The 16,839-nt window shown below is 39.8% G+C and overlaps 1 protein-coding gene across 2 annotated transcripts in view; it reads right to left on the reverse strand.

Annotated features, from left to right (window-relative positions):
* The window catches only part of npy8ar (neuropeptide Y receptor Y8a), a 32,480-nt gene extending 17,316 nt beyond the window's left edge, over positions 1 to 15,164 (reverse strand). For both annotated transcript variants that reach the window (XM_016661008.1, XM_016661007.1), the window contains exon 1: positions 14,919 to 15,164. The gene's annotated coding sequence lies outside the window, so the exon portion shown is untranslated. The remainder of the gene's footprint in view (positions 1 to 14,918) is intronic.
* Positions 15,165 to 16,839: the final 1,675 nt, after the last annotated feature.

Below are 16,839 nucleotides of genomic sequence, written 5' to 3' on the forward strand. Positions count from 1 at the left end.
GACCACCATCTACATTTGCATTGAATGGTGCACCAATTTGGAGTAAAATTGACAATGCTCCGAAGGCGGCTATCAGGTCAGTAAGCTAACCCAGAGTTCTTGCCTCTAGATTTGTGAGAATCGTACAACAGGTGAAGCTACAGTAAGAGGATCAATCCAAGAAAAACGCTGAACACAAGAGGGAGGAAAACTCTGGATCTGATTTTCTTGTCAATAGCCTTGATTTTGTCCAATCTGACTCTGATCAGGGATAAATAGTTTTATCACCAGCTACAGCAGAGTTAGTCCATGTATGAATGAATAAATGGAGAATTCTAACTATGTATGAACTAAACCAGAAATTAAATCAAATCAAATCAATTAAATAAGATCAAACTTTACAAAGTCCTACAAACCCAGGTCACTGATCACTGCAGGTCGCAAATGAATAATTGTGATTTTTTTGTTTTTTTGTCCTGTTTTTATTTCCTGCTGGTTGCCATAACAGCAAGACAAATGAGAATCAATGTCCTGGTAACACAGAGGGACAGCAGGATGATTAATGCTGTTCCCATCTAATACGACACCGAGTTCCACCATGTCACCAGCTCACACAGGCCCTCAGGGTGACATTACGGCCTCGCTTGTCACAAAAACAGTTTTGCACTCGAGGCACAAACCCTTAGACATGTTTTTACAGATTCAACAGAACAGAAGATGGGAGGAGCTGTGAGGGGCTCCAACCAGAGGACTGACTGCCCTGGTTAACCCACATCATGTCCTCTGCTCTATGAGCCTAACAACAACTCCATCATATACAGTTGAAAGGATTAATAATATAAGTTAATAGACATAGTCTTGTATCAATAAACTGTTACACCCCTATTCAATACCTATAAGGCTGAGGAAGGGTGAGGCGAGGCCACTGGTGGATTTAAAAGTAAATAAAATCATTTTAAAACTGACCCTAAAATGTTCATACAGCCAGTGAGATGAAATGAGGAAAATGATGTGAAACAGCAGAGCTTAGTGAAATCTGAAGACATAAAGAACAAACAGACCTGCTGTTTGTTCCTTTCCACTTTCTCTCAGCTATGCAGCACCAGTGTGTATCAGACTGAGTTGTCATTCAACCAGCATTTAGTCCCAGACTTTTTGTGTTTTAGCTGCTGATTCAAAGTGGATGTGTTTCCATAAAAGTGTGCAAACTGAAATTCCGAAAATAAATTAGCTTAATGAAAATAGGCCAACGCTTTTCGACAAAAAGTTTTGTGCTAGGATGAGGGGAAATGAAAGCTCATGGTGCACCGTGTCAAACGTAGCAGCTAAAACTAAAAGCACAAGAATAACAGACTGACACAGCTGGAGTCAACTGCTAAAAAAATAGCAGTAAAGACTCTTAAAAGAGCTGATTTAGTCCTGGAAGGTTTTAAAACCAGACTGGAAAACCTCAAGAATGTTACGCTTTTTCCAGATAGACTCTTAGCTGGTTTTTCTCACAGATTATGAAATAAAAAAATCAATTAGACATTGGCCTCAAGCTTGCAAAAACAGCAATATCTGGTTATGAGACTGAAGAATCATGAGCTGAAAGGACTGAAGTCTGACAGAGGGAGTTGCATCAATAAAGAGATGAAGAAAATCTTCACACACCGTAGGGGAGGACTCCACACTGACAGTCTGTGGGACATTATGAAAGCAAAACACACAAAACACAAGGCTTAAGACAGACAGAATCTTTTCAGAGAAACAATTGCTTTCAGCAGGTTCAAAGTTTTCTGATGACACCAGCAGTCCCTAAAAATTTAAAGTGAAACCTGCTGTTTGTTCCTTTCCACTTTCTCTCAGCTGTGCAGCACCAGTGTGTGACAGACCGAGTTTCATTCAACCAGCATTTAGTCCCAGACTTCCTGTGTTTTAGTGGAGCCACGGTGTCTGGAAGTGACTGGCAGGTGGAATGAAAAATCCTCTGCATCATTCTTCATGCTCTCAGAGACACAGGTGTGTCTGACTGAAAGCAGCTCAGACCTGAGCAGCAGTGGAAGTTAAAGCTGCAGTCAGTAACTTTTATAAAATAAAATAAAAAAATTCCATATTTGCTAATACTGTCGGCATGTTGTGACAGGATGGCATGAGAGAGATCATCTGTGAAAAATAGATCCAGCTTCTGCACTTCCTCCAAAAGCAACTGCTGTCTGAAGAAATTCAATGCTGCCATTCAAAAACAATCAATCAGAGGCAGCAGGAGGGGTCAATCAACCTCAGGTAGGCGCTGCTCAATGTGCTAAAGGCAGATAAGAAATTACAGCTTACCGTTAGGAAAACTGCTATCATCTGTGGCCATGCTAACTAGCATGCTCTGATGGGGTGAACCAGCTGCAGCGCAGCAGAGAGCAGGGGGGTGGCATGTGAGCAGCATGTACATGAGAGTGATTGACAGCGATAAGGCCCTCCTCTCAGCTCTGATTTATTGTTTCTGTGTGTACTTCTGCAGTTAGTACCAAGAATACTGAGAGAAGGCAGAGCAACTAGTACATTTTTCACAGATTATGTGTCTTATACTGTGACAACATAGAGATAATTTTAAGAAAATATGTAGAAAAAACAACAACCTTGTTTTTAATAACAGTTACATCTTGCGACAGCGTGAGGCAACAGTGCAGATTTTAACTACATTACAGGTGAGAGTTGCCACAAATAAAACAGGAATATGATCAGAAAATGTTGCATCGCAAACCTTTGAAATCAAATATCATGTGTGTGTTTGCTTTCCTGTGCGGGATCAGACACAAGATTAGAAGTGTCTACAAGGTTTAAAAAGTATTTTGCTATTGGCTGATTAGGACGACACACATGAACATTAAAACTCAGACAACACGGCCATAACCAGGCCACAGAGCCAGAGAAGTGACTTCAAAAGGCTCATTGTATGGACCAGAACACACAACACAGAGTGAGAGCAACAGCCCAAACACTACGGCCATCTTCACAGAACAACCAGCATGGAGAAACAAAACACACATGGATGTATAAAATGAAGTATAAGACATTTAAATGGCATGACTTTAATGAGCTGCAGCTGGTGGAGCAGCACCTGCCATAGAGAGACAGACAACCTGGACCCAAACCGGCACGAGCCCAGTGGATTGAACTAGACCACGGTCTCTAATAGTCTTGCTGTTCTGAAGAACCCAAATGATCCTGCTGAACTGGCAACGTTGTTTTCATCAAGTCAGCACCGTTATCCTATTCTATTCTATTCAAAATATTTGGATTATATGAGATACAACATTTAATTTCCCTTTTTTGGATAAAACAAGTATTTTTGAATTGAGTTAAGCAGTAAGAGAGGTAAAAGGGTCAACACCAAGGCCCTCCATGCTGGACGCCACATCTCCAGACAGACAGAATCCTGCTGGACTCCATGCATGCAGACTCAAACGGAAGCAAACAAAAGGCCGCCTTGCAAAAATCTCACCAAGCGAAGGCGACTTCTGGTCTTCTGCTCCATAGTCAGATGAAACAGAAATGAGCTCGTTTAGTGGGATAACCTTCATTTGGAATAAAGGTATTCAACCACAGGCAAGCATGGTGGAGGGAATATAATGTTACATTGAGTGTTTCAGCATGATTGACCCACAATAGGCTATAGCCAATGAAATAAATAGCTGACAAATATAATAACAAGGCATGGAGCTCATCAGGTCAAAGATACAAGGTGAAGCGGTACTAGGAAGGTATAACTAGTAGAGAGGCTAGAGAATACAGACACTTTTCTGATAAAAATCTCCATATTTACATGTGTAATGTTTACAGTAGAGTGATCTGGGTAATAATCCCAGAGGGCCTCAGTGGAACGGCAAGGCAAACGCTGTGACACAGCATTTATTTACGCCGTCCTGCCTGGTCTCAGACTGGCTCCGTCGTAACACTTTGAGCTCCACTGTTTCACTCGCAGGCTCTCTGCCTTACCTAATGGAGTGGAAATGAGCTGATGAGTAACTAGAACAATCCTCCCACACCCCGCTGATCATCAGAGAGAGGCATGAGGAGCCCTTCACCAGCCTCACTGACAGCCACCGGCTCTATCAGAGATCGGGGGGTGAAACACGGCCAGAACCCAACGGTTCTCTAATTCATGAGATCGCAGCGTGCAACTGAGACACTGTGAGTTAAGTTTTGCATATTGCATGTGTCCTCTGGTATTTTGATGATTTATCTGTGGTGATGAGCTCTAAGTGTTTCAGGTTGGAAGCCCCCCCTGTCCCCTCCTCTTATATGTTTATCTGAGTCAGATTCTGAATCAGACTCTCGGCTGCGATGCTCCTCATGACCTACAGTCTGAAGAAACATGTTGGTAAAAACAAAACAAAGCTCTGAACCTCAATCTGCTAATGGAGTATATAGTTTTTTGTTTTTGAGAAATAATTAATAAATTATGTGTTTTATGTTTTATATAGACATAATTATTGAAGTTAAAGTGAAGATATAATAATATGTAACAGATAAGGGTAATAATAGTTCATTTTGTTTAATTTTATCTTATTAGATTTTGCTTGTCTAATTCGGTTAGTTTTAATTTGTTTTTGTAGTGTGCTTGCTATTTTCTATTAGTTATTATTAGTTAAATATTGTTTAGTTTCATTAGTTACAGTTGTAGTTTTAATTTTTCCATACTTGTAGGTGCAGAATTAAAAAAAGTCAAAGTATTGTACTGTGATTGTATGCATGAATTGGTAATGAATACTCAACAGAAGATATCATTTTCAAATAAATGCATTAAATTATTTTTGAACAACCTTCAAAATCCTTCTTTTGCATTCAATGAAACCAAAAGAATGCAAACACAGAACTGAAAGACCAAATTGAACTGGAGAGCAAGAAATGACTAGAAACAAGAAATAAACATAATAAACTAGAATCACTTAGAAAGGACCAAACTAAAGTAAAACAAAAACATGACTGATCTAAAAAAAGGAGGAGAGAAAGCAGGAAACAGAAATAAACAAAACCTAATATCCAACCAAACAATCCGGGATCCTAACAGTTAGTTAGTTTTCTTCCATCAATTACTATTTTTACTTATTTCAGTTAACAAAAATGTTTTCCCAGTTTCAGTTTTTGTTATTGTATTAGTTTTAGTTAATTGTAATAACCTGGTAGCAGAGCACAGGAGTTAAAAGCTTGTTTTGATCATTGACATGTGACCCAGCGTCTTACATAAAACACCAACCCACCGAGCAGAGAGCCGCCGTTATCTGGCAGACTGGATCTGTCTGCTGAGAGCGTGCAGCTCCGCTCAGGCATGGTGGAAATGTTACAGGTAAACATTCACAGCTCTGGTTTGCTATATAAATATCATACAGACGTCATAAAAGATTCTTTATACGACAGAATGACTGAAGAGAAGATATGTTTTTTTTTCTTTTGACTTTATTAACATAATTTTTATAGCTGACTAATTCATGCGTAAAATATTCAGATCCCTGATATACCCCCAACACAAAGCCCAGACCATATTTTACATATTTCCCCAAGGCTTCATATTTCCACAATGGCTGAGCTGACACAGCTGGCTATTCTGGGATCCTGACAATCTGCATTGAGGGAGAAAAACAATGTGAAAAGACATGCAGTCTTCAGGTTATTTCTTGCATCAGACATTATATTATCGCATTTTAATTTTAATGGGTCACCATATGAAAAAGACCAGGCCAGTCATATCAAAGGATTTACTTTAGCACTGATCACTGTCTGTAATAATGTTGCTTCTAAAGTCTCCTCAGGTTCTCCTTTCCTCTGTAACAATAATGAGGTTAAAGGTGTCGAGGTGCTTCTGTGGAGAAGCTTCATGCCATCCAGTAACGTCACTCAAACCACCAACTTGTTGTCAATTGTAACGGATTGAGAAAATCCACCAAACCAAAAGGTGGAATTCACAATCCAAACAGATGTGCATCCAATTAACAACAGTTTTAGCAGTAAGCTGCTTAACTCAGAAACAAAACTCTGCTGTGAAACGACATAAGCATATTGGCACAATTATTATCAGTCTTTCTAAAAACAAAACTATGGGATGTACAGACCCAGATCCAATGGAGACCACAACTGTCTGTCAACAGCTGAAATCCAGGAATATTTAAGACCTCCCCTAAAAACACTTATGACTGCATATTTTCACAGCAAATATACCTTTAACATGGAATAATGTGCACAGTGGAGCTTTGGCAGCTCCACTTAAATTAACTGAGCTTATAAAAGTTAAACGTTGTGACAAAAAGGGACGGAAGTACGACAGATATTATGTACGACCTCAATCTTTAGTCACAAATGTCTGAATCAATAATCTCCATAAACATCTGAGTAGTTTTCTTACAGACATGACTTTTCAATGCCAGATGTTATCCTAGCTTTAATATTGTAAATGTATTCCTTCAATCATGGAGTATTGTGATGTTTTTTTCTTGCAAATTTTTGACTTTTCAACAATTCAAGCTTTTCCTTGTAAATATGTGAAACAATTGAGATTTTTAGTGAAAATGTACTTCTCTGTAGCTAATTTTTCTTTTACCTTCAACAGTCCAAATACTGACATATTGTCCTTTCACACTACTTTGTTAGTCTGTTATATAAAATCCTAAAGAAATACATTAAAGTTTGTGGTTTAGACAGTTCAAAATGTCAAACATTTAAGGGGTGCAATGTGCTGTAAAGTGACAGAGTATGTAGAAATAGAAATATTGTGTATCGATCACACCAACCTTCACATGGTCAGGCAGTTCATCTGTCCAGCTTCTGGACCTGTCACTCCTCAGGGTTAAGGAGGGAGACATCATACTCCTCTAAAGGTTATCTAATGAAAAGAGCTGTCATGATGGCAAAGAAAAGCTATCACAAAATAAATACCCTGAGTTGTATCAATTTTCTCTCTGGAGTTCGGTTCAATCGATATTTGATCCCTGTGGCTTTATGGACCAAGCAATCTGTCTAAAAATAACAGGGACTCAGTCAGATGTATGAGGCACCATATTGATCCCAGCCCACTGACAGCTGTTGTGCAATAATCGGTCTGGTTTGGCTGTGAATGTCTATAGGTATTTGCTTTGGCAATTATAATAATAATAATTAAAAAAATATAAAAAACTAGGAACGTAGACCAAAATGACCAAGACGGGGAACCACCTGATCATCAGGAAAATAACAGAGTTCAGCATGAGTTATTGTTCATTAATGTCTCCCTGATAAGGTTTAGGTTTGAAAATAACAATAGATGAAGACATAGTCCAGAACAGGAGCCTGTGGTCTGTTTGTACACAAGCAGTTTGGAGGATTAAATATCCTGTAGATCACAACAAAACAGTGAAATGGACCATTGAAAAATACTAAAATTTTAGAAAACTTTCCCTGATTTTAGTCTTAAGACTAAAATTTATCTCTGTCCGGACACAAACCTCTACTTGAGTTAACCCCGAGAATCAGGGAAATTCTGATAAAAGAGTCCGAGCTGAACCCGGAATCTTCTTCTCAGATCCAGGGCTGAACTGCAGTCCTGGAAGCAACAGCAGCTGTTCAGTTAGCAGTAGGTATGGGCTGGCATGAAATTATGACGGTACAATAACTTCTGGAAAAAATATCATGGTTTTGTGGTATTACAGTATAATGATAGCAGCTCTAAAATGTGTTATTTTACATTTTCAAAAGCATTCTTTGATGTGCATGCAGAGAGGATTTGCTTGTTAAATGTTTGCTGAATTCTGGGCTGACCTTCGCCCTCCGACATGGCCTGTTGCTCCCAGAGTTCTAGCAGAATAATCAGGACAGACGTGTGAATTTAACTAAATTTCCAGTGAAGAAACGGTCAGGTGGGGGTTTCAGGAGATCACACCATGTCTTCTCCTAACAACTACACCATGAATGGGGCATATTGCTTCTAGTCCCAGACTAGTCTGATTCCCATGAGATCACAGAGTTTTCTTTCTGAAGCTCCTCTTCTTCCTGCTGCTGAAACCAAAGTGGGTCAATGCAGTGCATTGTGGTATACATAGTTCTTCCACCAGCCTCCTGTAGTTTAGTCCATCTTTAGGTTTAGGCACAACATAGCCATAATCAGTTGCCATAGGCCTTCAAGACCACAATTAGCCAGGCTGCAGTCATGTCCTTCATGACTGCAGCCTGAAGGACAATACCTTTACATGAGAGGTATTGATTCCTCTCATGTAAAGGAATACATCACCATCACATAAATGTATAGAGGAAGACGTACCTGAAAAACTAAATTCAAAGCCTACAGTGCATGGCAGTGCTTCAGGCCTCTGGTGTACCTTGCCTCAATTTGACAAGCATTGAATTTGTTCCTGCATGGCTTGTTTACCAGTTTGAATGAAAGACATGAAAAAGACATGCCATTAGTTTGCCTGATGATTGCAAAATGCAGTCATTAGTCTGTCTCAGCAGGAGACAAAAACAAAACGTTCCCAAACAAATAAAAGTGGTGGAAACTGATTAATAAAGATATTGACAGCTACAGACACAATATCACCAAATGTTCCAGAAGCTCCTTCAAAGAAAAACTAACATTGAGGAGAACTTGTTTAGAGAGAAAATATACTTTAATTTTAGGTATCTCAAACATATGAGTTGAGTTAGACATGGAAAGAGAAACGTATTGATGGTGTAGGCTACTACGTAAAACATTAAAGGGGCAGTATCAAGTAAAACTGACTTCTTTTTAGGTATACATAATGTTATAATGTCCTTCATGCCTCAGTGTAAATCTTTATCTATATGGGTGCATAATTACTGTGGAGGTGGTTCCGTGGCGTAGGGGAGACGGCCTCACCAGCCTCTGCATCCGTCAACATGAGGTGCCTCTTTGGTTTTTCATAGAGACTACAGTCCTCAGTGCAGTTGCTCAATTCCCAGCCACACACTACTTGCACTCTGTCTTTCCTCTCTCTCTGCCTTACTTCCTGTCTGTTTACTGTTGAATAAAGGCCACTAGTGTCATTAAACCTTTTTTTAAAGAACTGTTTTAGATACAACAGCACTGTCTCAGTGTGTCAAGTGACTCATTTGGTAATTTTCATCAGTGAGGTAAAAAGGTTATAATGCACAAATACACATGCTGGAGGAACTTCTTCCTGTCCCACCAAATGCAACACTTCGTAGTTAGTCAGTTTCAGGAGGATTTGTAAGGACTCTGCCTCTATGTGAAACATTTACCATGAGGGTGAAGCTTGGCTGCATTCCTCAAACCCAAACTAGATTGGTTTGCCCCTAATAGATGTTTGCAGACTTGTTTGCCGTAATAGGCTATCATGCTTTCATTATCTGAAACCAGTTGTGTGTATGGCAGCATCTTATCAAAATCATTCAGTGCACTGATGATGGGCTGCACTTTGTAGATAGGATCCTCTGTCGCGTTTAAGTTATTCACCGGATAAATTGAAGCCATTACCTCCCTGAAGTGGCTTCTTCTCAAGATGGCTTCATTATAGACATCAGGATCATATGACCAATACTTGTGTCTCTGTAGCAAGTATTGGTCATATGATCAAAGACCCAGAGCCAGAGATGAGCAGAATACATCAACACAAACAATTCAACAGGGTCAGGTTTATCTTCTTTCATCAGTCTGCTGCTGTCAGGTCATAGGTCACAAATTCTGATCCACTGGATGTGGCTGCTGGTCGCTGTGATGTTTTAAGAACTCTGTCTCTATTTTGAGGGGGGAGGGGGGCCGTGTGTTTTTTATTGTATCATTTTCATTTGCGCATTTTATTTTACTGCACTGTGGAGTATTAGTATCTATGTTTTTTTATGACATTTGGGGTTCCACTTTCCTCAGGGCTTTTACTTTTTTGCCAGGATGCAGTACTCTCTATCTGGGCAGTCGCCATCACCGTCACTTTCAGTTGCATCTTTTTCAAATGTTGGAATGACTGTGACGCATCACATCATTCTGGGGTTCTTTCAGGTCTAAAAGATCTAAATCATGCAATAGTTTTAAGCTTTGCAGACAAAAAACACAAGATGAAAACAATAAATACCCAAACCTTTGATACCTAGCATAGCGCTGTGTTATGCTAGCGGCAATAAGTGTTGCAACATTTACTTGTATGACAGTCAAAAGACGCATGCAAGTATAAAATTCTGATTATACAGTATATTAGAATAAAGAATGAAGACTATAGAAAGAAATGCACATTGAAAAAAAAGGCACTGTACAGAGAAGATTGAAGAGCCAATGTAGCAGCTAATTCAGTCGGTCATCAGCTTTACATTAATATTGAGTATACATGTTTTGTTTACCATTTACGCTTGATGTAATATTGGAGTACAGTAAATTCTGTCAAAAGAAAATGTGTCATTGCATCTACTGCATGTCACTTACAGAGTAGTCTCCTTTTCATTTGCCAGCCAGTCAATCAGATCAGTAGCTTTGGAATGATTGGGTAGTTTTGACAGTAATATTGTGTCATGTAGCGTGAGAAGAACTTCCAGTTATCAAACTCCTCTCCTATGAAACCAGATCCCAGTTTTTGTCCATAGGCCAGACTCCCTGACTACTTTTAAGAAACGTTTGTAGCTTTGATTATCTTGAGCTGCCAATGTAGGATTCAACTACTATTTATGCTACAGTGTTTATTTTCCATAACAAATATGGCCAAAAATAATCTGTGTGCCTGAAAGGAGATGGGGCAGTGGAAATGTGGTACATGACCCCAAGCATCACTCATTCCTGAAGCTTTTGAAGACTGATGTGTTATGATCCACAGATGATTGTGTTTTGGTTCTCACTGGTTGGCATTTAGGTCACTGTAGTGTAATTTGTGCTTCCATTTGTTTCTAATGTGTCTGTTATTTGAACTGTTCTGTTACTAGTTAATGTGGTTTGCAAATTAAAAACAAAAAGAACATGTATTAAAGTGCTTTGGAGATACCCAGAACCTGTGACATGACTGTTATTGTTCAGTGGTTTTAGTCATTAAATTAACTTTTGCTTCCCTAATTTGCATTTAAGGTGATTTTTATTTTCGAGTCTGTCATGGTTTGTTGTTAGAAACACTATTAGGCACAAGATAGCAATTATCTAAAAGGTTTCCAGTTGCTCTAATGCCTTTGTTATTTAGTGATGGTTTTTAGTGATTTCACTGCTTAATGCTCCTCTAATTTCTGCTTGGCACAGGTCTTCATTTCAACTTTTGCTGTAGCTAATAAACACATACATTGTTACAAACACACAGCATGAATACCACACATTTACACTTCAATCTCACAGCATTGACTCAGTAAGGACATTAATGTCATGGTAAAGTCTGCAGTTTGCCTTACAACAGTGGCTAGCTGTACTTTTCAATTAATTTGGGTAATAATTATCTGAACACTTAGGGCAGAGGTGGAAAAAGTTGCAAAATAATGTATTCAAGTAAAAGTAAAGTTACCAGTGTAAAATGTTACTCTAAAGAAAAAGATATCCCTTTAAATGTTTACCTTAAATAAAAGTTACTTTACTTTTTTTAAGTGCAGAAAAAAGTTCTGCTCATGGATTTCACAAAGAAAATGAGAACATAATTGGTCTCAAACAGTTTTTTTTTTGTTTGTTGGTTTTTTTTTGTTAAAGGAGTCCAAAGCTCCTTAGAATGCTTGTAAACAGAATAATGGATTAGCCATGTTGTGATGACCTTCTGAAGGCTTCTTAAAGGGACAGAGGCCCAATTTCAAGGCGCCAAATTGGGAAGTACATTTTTTAAGTTATGTTTGATATTTACAGCAGTTTAATAGCACAAGCAAGCAACAGCAGTATGTGCCTGGAAAAATATTTAAAAAACCATTTAAGATGAAAGTTTAAGTATTTTTGTTAATAATTGTTAATAACTCTTGTGTTTATTCAATGTGTGAAAGGACAGCCAGGCATTCATAACATGAAAAATAATGAGAGCTGTTTGGCTGTTATATTCTGCCCTGACTTGTTAACTTTGATCAAAATTGTCAAACCCTTTGACCAACCTTTTGATGTACAATTTTAAACATAAAATGTTCATGAAATAGCTTGCAAGTACAAAAAAAAAGAAATAATAAAATAAAGGAACCTGATCAAAAGTGCAGAGCTGCATTTCTGTTGAATTTCTTGTAAGATAACACCTGTTCATTTCTCAAGCCAAGACACTCACACATCTGCAAACAACACCCCGTCCTGCATACACACACACATACTCACACACCACCTCATGGGGATTTGCTTTGTGTCTCCCTCAGGCAGTTATATCTACTCAATGTGACCATGTAAACACACTTTGGCCCTTGGGAAGACATGTGTAAGACTAGTACACACACACACACGCACACGCACACACACACACACACACACACACACACACACACGCATGCACACAAAATCACTGACAAAAGTTTCCTGCTAAACTTGCAAACTACACTTTGATACTGATGGTCCTTAACTGGAGCTGGAATGAGCTAAAAGAAGACATTGTTGGAAAATGAAGCCCTGAATCTGAGTGTGTGTTAGCCTGTAACTTATGCTTCTGTATGAAAGTTAGTTTGCATTTTTATTAACAGCTCAAGAATTAATACCCTTTTTCTGGCAACCTGAAAACATTCAAGTTTTTAATCAACTTGAATGTTGAAAATAACCATCTTATAGGGTGAGATGCTATGGATTTTATAATATTGTTAAGCCACCCAGGATGAATACAGAGACAGAGTTAAACCATACATATTTTACCCCACATTTCTTCCTGAAGATGCAGTGGTCAGGTTCTGTTTTTAAGTCAAAGATAAAGGCATTTGCATGACAAGATTCATAATAAATGGACTGAAATTATATAGCGAGTTTTTAGTCATACTGACCACTCAAAGCAGTTTTACTCTAGAGCTGTATTTACCAAGCCAAACTCAAACTGCCACAGTAATACACTTTCTGACATGATGTCATTGTTGATGGTGGACCCACCAACAACACTGAAATAAAAAACTTCATCATCACCCTGATTTTTTTAACAACAAAAAAAATTTAATCACAGGAACACAGGGACCCAGAGCAGAAAAAAACAGGACTTCAGGGTAAAAGAACAAAAGTCAATCAATGGGAAAGTAACAGAGAAAAAAACAGAAGGAACCAGCAAGGAGTGACCGAGAATATTTATACTGGGGAGGCTGATTACTGAACAGGGAACAGATGGCTGATTAGAAACAGGTTGCAGGTGTGAGGGAAGAGAGCAGAAGGCTGAGGAGACAGCCTCTGCTGTCTCCTCCTGAAAGAGAGAGAGAGGGAGAGAGATAGAGAGACTTGTGGAAGGAAACCCAAAAATAATTGGGCCAACTCAGTTAGCTTAAAGAACAATTCTACCAAATACTAAGGAATTGCAGGGAACGCATCTTAATTTGATTAATGATTTTTAAATCTCTAAGAAAATTATCTCACATTATGCTGGTATTTATAAATAGGAATAATTGTAGAAACCTTAATGTACCTAAAACAAGAAAAGTTGCATAAATACATAAACATGGTGCCACAGAAAATCAAAGTAGTGCCTGGTTTTTTTCCTGCGTTCTCATCATGAACTGAGGTTGCAGTTTATCTCACTATAAATGACTCAACTGTTGTCATTCCTGAATTACTGTTTAAATGTGTATATTAAAGATATAAAAATACTCACAGAAAAACATATAAATGTTGAAATTAATTTTCCATTTCTAAATAAAACCCAACAAATAAGGGGGCACACCGAGTGTCACAGAGCCCTTCCTGAAAACTGTGATCAAAATCAGACGAAATGAAATGAGCATTATTGGAAAAGAACCGCCATCCACATGCTGGCAGTCAAAAAACAGCCGATGGTTTCAGCCGTGTCTGTTTTCTTACATCTGATCTTCTCACTCAAGCTCGGACAATGAGCATAAGCCGAAGTGATGAAGTCATGTTCCGAGTAATTTTTTTATTATTTTTTTCTGGGTGAAAACAGCCACCAACACAAAACAGAGCAGGGAGAATGACAAAATTATCTTTAGAATATTTGGCATAGCAAATATTTGTGGAAAAAGCAGAATTCATCCACAGCAGTTGATATCCGTTGATTGTTAAGTATGATCCAGGTTTCACCAAACTGTTTACCTCATCATTTTACCACCATGTACAGTGAACATTACAGCACCATAGAGCTGCTGCAGTAGCTGATGTTCATGTGTTATGGGAGTGTGATTCCATCAGCACATTTGCATCTCAAAGTAACACACACTGAATCATCTGATATGGTTTTACTGTACGCTCTGACTTCCAGCTCCAGTTGCCTCACAGGGACAGCAGATCCTCTCATCTTACCTTAAATTTGTTCATCCAATTCAAACATTTACAAATGGGACACAAACAGAGCGCTCAGAGCGCTCATCTTCTCAGGATTTTTCTTTGGTAGCAGTGTGATACATAATATTAGTGCACATAAAACAGGACCTAAGGAGTCCTTAGTGATCATGCACAATATAATCCTTAAAATTCAAACTGGCTGTTTCTTTTTTTATCGTCAGAAGCAACAGGTTTTGAGCTCAATCTCTTGATTGACTGTCTGCAGGAAACCCTCCGAAAGTTGAGCTGTTTAATCCAGCAGAGTTGTGGAGCTTACATTCTGCCTCCTGCATCGAGCCACAGCGAAGAATCCACTCACCATCAATTAAACACCAATTAGCCTGTAAAAGCTGCTCCTGTTTCAACTTTGCCTTCATTTGAATTTTCTGCTTATTGGGGATCAGAAGTTTCCCTCCCAGGCAGGCAGCGAGCGGCTGTGTCGGTCAGTGATGGAGAGTCTGGCGGCCGGAGCGCGCGCGAACAGCCGGGAGAGTCCACAGTCTGCGTTTCACTCCACGGACACAACGAGACAAGACAAACAGGACGGCGGGCGGAGGACAACATGGACAGGTGGACTCACCGGGTCGAGTCGTCAGGTCGGGACTGGGTCTGCTCACCGTCTCCAAGAGAGCAAATAGAAACTGCGCACGCACGTGCAGGGTAGCTGCCGCACGCGCAGCCGCCGTGGAGCCAGTGCCGGGGCTCCGCGCCTTTTACAAGGGAGGGAGGTAAGCTGTGGGTGAGGCTGTGGAGGTCTGTCAGGTTTGGTCCTCTGAGAGCGGGTCTGAATTTACTGGGTCAGGTTCGGGCAGACAGTGAGGTAATAACAGTCAATCCCACCTCCCCTGCCAGCATGCCTAGGTGGGCCCCATGTGGGGGAAAGGAGGGCTGATATATGGGTCCCATATGGGTTTGTCCGCGGGTTCCACGATGGCCCCACATGGGTTTGCCCATGTAAGGCCACAGCATGGGCACTAAATGGACAAACCCATGTGGGCCACCACCATATAGGGCCCAAGTAGGACCCATGTGGGCTGTGACCCTACATGGGCAAACCCATGTGGGGCCATTGTGGAACCCGCGGACAAACCCATATGGGACCCATATGGCATGCCCTCCTTTTCCCCACATGGGGCCCACCTAGGCATGCTGGCAGGGTCCAAATAAATCCCACACAGGTGCAGTTTAAAAAGTGGAACTTACTATAGTTCTACATTTCAGTCATTTTATTTGTTCTAAAACCCGAGATACCACAGGAAACGGGAATATTTCACTTTCAGAATCTGAGAACGTTCGGCACAGAATGTGATGCTATAAAATGATTGTGAAGACTGCTGACAGGACCATTGCAGATCAGATGGTCAATCCTCAAGAAGCTGGCCGTTCACAGAACTGCTGCATCCGAGCATGCTATTGGGAAGTTGAGTGGAAGAAAAAAGTTAAAAAGTACACAATACACAAGAAATAGGAAGAGCTTTGAAAGGATTGAGAAGCAAAGCCAACTGAATAGCTTGAGGGAGATTCGCAAAGCATAGACTGCAGAGCGCCAAGAGCCTCAACACACAGACGTCTCCAGGACACGGACTGCAGCTCTTGAGTTCAGCCAATCCTGAATCAGTGTTAGGAGCATTTTAGCTGTCCTAAAGAGAAAAGGGGCTGAGGGAGAGTTTAAAGAGTGGCAAACATGATGTTTGAGGTCCAGCATGATGCTTCAATTTGTTTTTAGTTTACATGGAGCAATCCTTTTACAAGAGCTGAATAACCTCTATTGCAGAGGAGACTTCAAAGACCTGCAGACCCCTGAGGCTTCAGGAGTCACAGAAGATCAGATCAGCAGGACTTTGACTTCTTGAACCAGAGGGTAATTATGACCCTTATTAGACCAGCAGTGATGAGGAGGTCAGAGGTATATGAATAAAGTGCTGCATCACAGATCCCAAAGTGTTAGTGCTTGATGTCCATCACTTCAGCAAACTTTTATTTATTGTTGAAAACAAAATATCTCACTTTTCTCTCTCAAATGTGAAATGTAACAGTGCATCTTATTTTCCTCACTGGTTTGAGAACCGACACACTGGAATTCTGAGATCGGACTGACAGAAGTGATGGTTGTGCTTTTCTGATCAGCAGGGAAATGTACATGTAATGTATGCATCTATTGACTCTGCAGTGTAGCAATACATAAAAATTCATTAAACTGATAAGTTGTGTTTTTTTTTTTTTCTTGACGTGGAGGTAGAGCATAACATCGGCTTTCCTTATTAGCTGGATAAGTAGTTTTGTTTATGACACACTCACAAACAAAACTACTGGAGTTTTGTTTGTGAGTGTGTGTGTCTCATCGCAGCTGCCATGTTTAGCTTATGTCTGTGTTGGTGTGTGGTGTAGCCGTGTTTAGCTTGCCTTTATCTGTCACACCTGAGCTAGCGTGTTTGTGAGGCTTCACCCGTTTTGTACGTGTATTTCTGTGCTTATATTTTCTTTTTGAGTTGTGCAGTCAG

The sequence above is a fragment of the Poecilia formosa genome, unplaced genomic scaffold, assembly GCF_000485575.1.
Source record: "Poecilia formosa unplaced genomic scaffold, Poecilia_formosa-5.1.2 Scaffold307, whole genome shotgun sequence".
Taxonomy (NCBI): domain Eukaryota; kingdom Metazoa; phylum Chordata; class Actinopteri; order Cyprinodontiformes; family Poeciliidae; genus Poecilia; species Poecilia formosa.